General features: G+C 38.7%; 1 pseudogene; it reads right to left on the reverse strand.

The window, feature by feature from the left end:
- Positions 1 to 1,940: 1,940 nt before the first annotated feature.
- Positions 1,941 to 2,040, reverse strand: LOC113345093 (annotated as a pseudogene).
- Positions 2,041 to 7,111: the final 5,071 nt, after the last annotated feature.

The following is a 7,111-nucleotide window of genomic DNA, read 5'->3' on the forward strand; positions in this document are numbered from 1 at the left end:
AGGCTTGGACCTAGGTTTTTGATGTTCTATGATTCGGATTTACACTTGTTATTTTGAGAATCTACTTGTTGCAATAGTTTAGAATCAAATTGAACGAAAAAATTGCATGAATATAAATATTGGATTAAATCACTTTGAACTTGGAAAATAGTGGAATCTTAGCCTCAGTGTTCTTTTAATATTGATATCAACTTTGATTGAGTTTGCTATAATTTTTAGTGAGTTTTTATTTTAATATTAGAATTTAAGTCTAATTAATATCCTTCACAAGTCTGAGAATCGAACCACTTTTACCACTATCTACAAATCACATCAATTTTTGGCGCCGCCGATGCGGACTTGTTTTTAGGGTTTTAGATTTATTTTATTTTTATTTTTTATTTTTTTTATTATTTTTGTTCTTTTTTATTTTTTTGGGTATTTTTCTTGTATCTACAGGTTCTGGATCATAAAGAAAATTGAGCCAAAGAGTTTGGTGATTTCATAAAGACTTGGAGATAAAGATTAAAGCAAAAAGAACAGAAAAGAAGACAATTTATTTTAGACAATTTTAGTTTAATGTTTGTGTATTTTTTTTTAAAAAAAAAAAACTGTATTAGGGTTTATTATTTTTGTAATTTTTCTTTACTTTTTGGACTTTTGGACTTTGAGACATTTTTTTTATTACCCTACGGAAGGGTACTTTAAATATAAACTGTTTGCAGAGAAGGAGGACAATTACGATATTGTCTCTACACCTTGGGTTCGTACACTTGACATCGGAGTCAGTGGCCCGATTCAACTACAACCGATTCATCCCCCGTCTGGAACGGGAGGTAAGATTCTAAACACTCGCGAATCCCCTGTCAGCGAGTTACTGGACTCCTTCGTATGCATATATTTTGAGGAATAAATACGAACATTTATTTTTCTAGTAAAGGGCAAGGCCTTGCCATACAAGATAAGATTTCGTATTTCATCACCGTTCTCTTCTTGCCCTCTTTAGGAGCACGTAACCTACGCGAACCTAAGCCTAAAATTTTGACTAGAACGAGACCGATAGGATAACGATCTTAACAGGAAAGTCATTCGAAAAATATTGGTTACTCTTTTAAGCATACTTCGAAGTTCTTGATGGTTTCTGTAAGTTGAATGCGTGACTGCGCCGCCTTGTAATACAGGTGAGGCCTTGGGTATCAAAGCTCCACCGAGCTTCCCTCTCCTCTATTCAACTTACGTTAACTCGGATTGATTTCAGAGGGGTTTGCTTAAAATGTAACGAATTCCCGTTCGAAGGATTAGAAGCTGGTCTAGAAACAATCTAAGTGGAGTCATCATGCTTTTTGTTTGCTAGAAATCAATAGGTTTGATTTGGTTGAGTCGGCATTGATCTGTGTTTGCTTACCCTTCCAATTTAAAAAATTTTATTGTATGCCTGAACGTAAAAGAGACGCACTAGGTAGATTTGTTAAAGAGAAACCTAGTAGTTTGAAGCGTCTCGATTACCTTAATCTAGAGAGTCCGACTTTTTGAAGAGACTGTTTTTGAACGTCCTTTGACTGAGGAGAGAATCCCTGTTGCTCCGATAGCACCAGAAATGGCAACTTTGAAAGCTTTGTTGAATCCAACTAGGACTACTCGTCCCTCATGTATCAGGTTAGCTGAGACGGAAGCAACTTATGAACTTAAACCTGGGACCTTACAACTGCTCCCAATCTTTTTAGGGAAAGAAAATGAAAACCCCTATTTCCATGTTAGGGACTTTGAGGAAATTTGTAGTATCCTCAAGATTAGAAACTTAGATGATGATTCTTTGAAACTTAGGTTATTCCCCTTTTCCCTGAAAGATAAAGCTAAATCGTGGCTATATAGTTTGGCTTCCGGGTCAATCGAAACGTATGAACAACTTACATCTGCCTTTTTGAACAAGTTTTTCCCTAGGCACAAAACATCGTATATTAGGACGCAAATTTGCACGTTTTCTCAACAGGAGGGAGAAACTTTGTATAGGTATTTGGAAAGGTTCAATGATTTATTATCCCAATGTCCTCATCATGGTTTAGATAAGGTTAGGTTAGTTCAGATCCTTTATGAGGGTTTAGATTATCCCACCACAACCACAGTAGAATCTATGTGTACTGGTGGATTTGAGAACCAAACAGTTGATGACGCGATGACATATTTTCATGAAGTCGCCGAAAAGACCAAACAATGGGAAAGTAGTAGGGGACCCCAGAAAACAATTATTCTCGGTAGAGGAAACGTTAATAGGGTAGAAGGAGGCTATGAATCAGATGCCAAAATTGCTGCTATAGCGAAAAGGTTAGAAGCTTTAGAAGTGGGTAACACTACTGGTAGATTGGAGCCTTTTGAGGAAGGCCAGAATAATGAAGATCATGCCAATGCTCTATATAATAACACTAGGTTTGATAATCGTCAGAAGTTTGACCCATATTCAGAAACCTATAATCCTGGTTGGAGGAACCATCCGAACTTTTCATGGTCTAAGGACCAGAGTCAGGGTCAGTCTAATAATTCTAATGCTCCCCCAGGTTTTGGCTACACTAGGAATACATCAGGCCCAGAAAATAAAACGACTAGCTTAGAGGAATCTATTAAGATGTTAGCAAAAACTCAGGAAATGTTAGCACAGAGCCATGTTAGTTTTCAACAGGAAACCAAGCAGAATTTTCAAACTAATGCTCAGAGCCTTGCTAAGTTAGAACTTCAAGTCGGCCAAATAGCTAAGACCTTAAGTGAGAGAGATAATGGTAGGTTCCCTAGTCAGACTAATCCCAATCCTAGAGGAGTTCATGAAGTAGGTACAAAACCATCGAATCAATTGAATGCTATTAGAACCCTTAGGAGTGGTAGAATAGTAGACAATCAGGTAACCATGCCCGATAGTGAACATACTGTAGTTCACCCCTCAGGACCACTAGCTAAGGAAACTGATAAAATTTCTGATGATGCCAACTCAGTTCCTGAGAGGTCTGATTCTATGCCTAGAGCCCCATTTCCTCAGCTATTAGTACCAACAAAGAAGGAATCGAACTTTAATGACATATGGAGGTTTTTAAGCAAGTTACCATAAACCTTCCTTTATTAGATGCAATTAGGCAAATTCCTGCTTATGCCAAGTTCCTTAAGGATATGTGTACGCGAAAGCGAAAACTTAGCGTCCATAAGAAAGCCTTTTTAGCTAGTCACGTAAGTTCAATCATTCAGAACACCACAACTCCAAAGTACAAAGACCCAGGTTCTCCTACCATTGCTTGCCAATAGGTAACTTCCGGGTAGAAAAATCTTTACTTGACTTAGGAGCCAGTGTGAACTACTTCCATTCCATGTACTTACAGCTAGGACTTGGTGAAATGAAACCTACTCAGATAACACTGCAGTTAGCTGATAGGTCTGTTAAAATCCCTCGAGGTGTTATCGAGGATGTCTTATTGAGGTCGACAAGTTTATTTATCCAGTGGATTTCGTGGTCCTAGATACCCAGTCCCTGACCCAGAGAACCAGATACCTGTGATTTTAGGTCGCCCTTTTTAGCTACGTCTAATGCGATCATTAACTGTCGAAATGGTGTGATGAGTTTATCTTTTGGTAATATGACTATGGAGATGAACATTTTTAATGTCAGTAAGCTACCTCATGAGCTAGATGACACATGTGTTGAAGAGGTGAACATGATAGAAGCCTTAGTTCAGGAGTCATTACCAAACATTTTTTGAAGACCCATTAGAAAGTTGTCTATCCCATTTTGGTTTAGATTTTGATGATAGCACTATTGAACAGTGAATGCTCTATTAGATTCTACCCCTGTGTTAGACACTGATAGATGGAAAGCTAGGTTCGAACCGTTACCAGTTTCTGAGACTACCCTAATTCCTTCTTTAGAAGAGCCCCCAAAGTTGGACCTTAAACCACTACCCGATACTCTAAAGTATGTGTTTTTAGGCCCATCTGAGACTTTACCTGTGATTGTAGCTTCCGATTTGGATAGTGATCAGGAAAGTAGGCTAGTAAATGTACTTCAAGACAATAAGGAAGCTTTAGGGTGGACTATAGCAGACATTAAGGGTATAAGTCCTACTGTGTGTATGCATCAGATTCATTTAGAGGAAGACTCCAAACCTTCTAGGGAGATGCAACGTCGACTGAACCCTAACATGAAAGAGGTAGTTCGAAAAGAGGTGCTTAAGTTGTTAGATGCGGGTATTATTTACCCAATTTCAGACAGTAAGTGGGTCAGCCCTGTTCAGGTTGTCCCCAAGAAATCAGGTATCACTGTAGTCCAGAATGATAATAATGAATTAATCCCAACCCGAGTGACCACGGGATGGCGTGTGTGTATTGACTATAGGAAATTGAACAAGGTCACAAGGAAGGATCACTTTCCCCTTCCTTTTATCGACCAAATGCTAGAGCGATTAGCTGGACATAGTCACTATTGCTTCTTAGATGGCTACTCCGGTTATAATCAGATCGTTATTGCCCCAGAAGACCAAGAGAAAACCACTTTTACCTGTCCCTTTGGTACCTTTGCGTATAGACGCATGCCTTTCGGGTTATGTAATGCCCCTGCGACTTTTCAGCGTTGTATGATGAGCATATTTTCTGATATGGTAGAACGGTTTTTAGAGGTCTTTATGGATGATTTTTCAGTGTTTGGTTCATCTTTTGATGAGTGCTTGCATCATTTGACATTAGTGTTGACTAGGTGTAAGGAAAATTTAGTGCTTAATTGGGAAAAATGCCATTTCATGGTTGAATCAGGAATTGTCTTAGGGCACATCGTTTCTTCAAAGGGTATAGAGGTAGACAAAGCCAAAATTGACCTTATTAAGACTCTACAGGTCCCAAAAACCGTAAAAGATATTAGGTCATTCTTAGGGCATGCAGGTTTTTACCGTCGATTCATTAAGGATTTTAGCTTGATTTCTAGACCTCTTTGCAATTTGCTTGCAAAAGATGTTAAGTTTGTCTTTGATGATGCTTGCTTAAAGGCTTTTGATAAGCTTAAAACTTTACTCACTACTGCCCCGATAGTCCAGGCACCTAACTGGAACCTACCCTTTGAGATTGTGTGATGCTTCAGATTATGCTATAGGCGTTGTGCTAGGTCAGCGAGAAAACAAATTACTCCATGTGATTTACTATGCTAGCAAAACTCTGAATGATGCCCAAATGAACTATACAACTACCGAGAAGGAATTGCTAGCCATCGTGTTTGCCTTGGATAAGTTTAGATCCTATTTATTAGGTTCTAAGATCGTAATCTATACTGATCATGCTGCTTTGAAATACCTTTTGTCTAAGAAGGATACCAAACCTAGATTGATTAGATGGATCCTTTTGTTACAAGAATTTTGTCCAGACATTAGAGACAAAAAGGGTGCAGAGAATGTGGTAGCAGACCACTTGTCTAGGCTAGTTGTTAGTTCCCCTAATAATTCCCTTCCTATAAGGGATAGTTTTCCTGATGAACAATTGTTCTCTGTTTCCCAATCACCTTGGTATGCAAATATAGTGAATTATCTTGTTACTGGTCGAATGCCTCAACATTGGGGTAAGCAAGATCGTTCTAGGTTTTTAGCCGAGGTTAAGCATTTCTTTTGGGACGATCCTTATCTGTTTAAGTATTGTCCGGACCAGATTATTAGGAGATGTGTATCTGAGAGTGACCAGTCTAGTATTATCTCCTTTTGTCATGAACATGCATGTGGGGGTCATTTTAGTGCTAAGAAGACTGCTGCTAAGATTTTGCAGTGTGGATTTTACTGGCCTTCGTTGTTTAAAGATTCCCATAGTCATTGTGTTTCTTGTGAGCGTTGCCAGAAGTTAGGAACCATTTCCCGTAGAAATATGATGCCTTTGAACCCTATTTTAGTGATTGAGGTTTTTGATGTGTGGGGCATTGATTTTATGGGTCCATTTCCTATTTTGTTTGGTTATCTTTACATACTTGTCGCTGTAGACTATGTGTCTAAGTTGGTTGAGGCGGTTTTGTGTAAAACGAATGACCACAGGGTCGTAGTCCAGTTTTTGAAAGAGAATATACTTACACGTTTTGGTACGCCGCGAGCTATAATTAGTGATGGAGGTTCACACTTTTGTAATAGACCGTTTGCTCTTTTAAAGAAACAATACGGTATTACCCATAAAGTAGCAACCCCATATCACCCACAAACTAGTGGTCAGGTAGAGGTCTCCAATAGGGAAATTAAGCGTATTTTAGAGAAAACAATTAATCCTAATAGGAAAGACTGGTCATCGAGGCTTACTGATGCCTTATGGGCTTATCATACTGCGTTTAAGACACCCATTGGAATGTCACCTTATCGTTTAGTGTTTGGAAAGGAATGTCACCTGCCCGTTGAGTTAGAGCATCGAGCCTATTGGGCTATTAGGAACCTAAACTTTTCACTTGACAAGGAAGGACCTCACAGAAAACTCCAGCTTAATGAGTTGGACGAGCTTCGTAGAGATGCATACGATAGTGCTAAGGAGTATAACAACAAAATGAAACTTGTACATGATAAGAATATATTTTACGAAATTCATTTTCTCCAGGTCAAAAAATTCTTCTGTATGAGACTCGTTTGCATCTATTCCCCGGGAAGTTGCGATCTCGGTGGACCGGTCCTTTTGTGGTCCGTACTGTTTTTTCTCATGGCGCTGTTGGGATTGAGACACCAGATGGTAGTAGTTCTTCGAAGGTTAACGGTCAGCGATTGAAGCCCTTTTTAGAGCCTTTTCCTACAGGTGATGTTGAGGAGGTCCCTCTTGAGGACCCTGTTTACCTTGATTGACCATCGAGGCAATTTTGTATGTTGTATATTATTTTTGTAGGTTTTTGGTTACACTACACCCAGGCACTATTATTTTTGTATGTTGTATGTTGTATATTATTTTTCCGACTTCTCTCTTTACTCTTTCCTCATGTTACTTATATTTTTGGTACTGTTCTTTAATTAGAAACATTGAGGACAATGTTAGATTTAATTTTGGGGGTGGGGTAGAACTTTTTGTTACTTTTTAGTTGCATAATTAAACTCCAGAGCCTAGAAATTTATTCCTATTAAGGATGGCACTAACCAATCTAAGTGGATGGAAGAATTTTGGT

Source organism: Papaver somniferum, unplaced genomic scaffold, assembly GCF_003573695.1.
Source record: "Papaver somniferum cultivar HN1 unplaced genomic scaffold, ASM357369v1 unplaced-scaffold_80, whole genome shotgun sequence".
Classification (NCBI taxonomy): domain Eukaryota; kingdom Viridiplantae; phylum Streptophyta; class Magnoliopsida; order Ranunculales; family Papaveraceae; genus Papaver; species Papaver somniferum.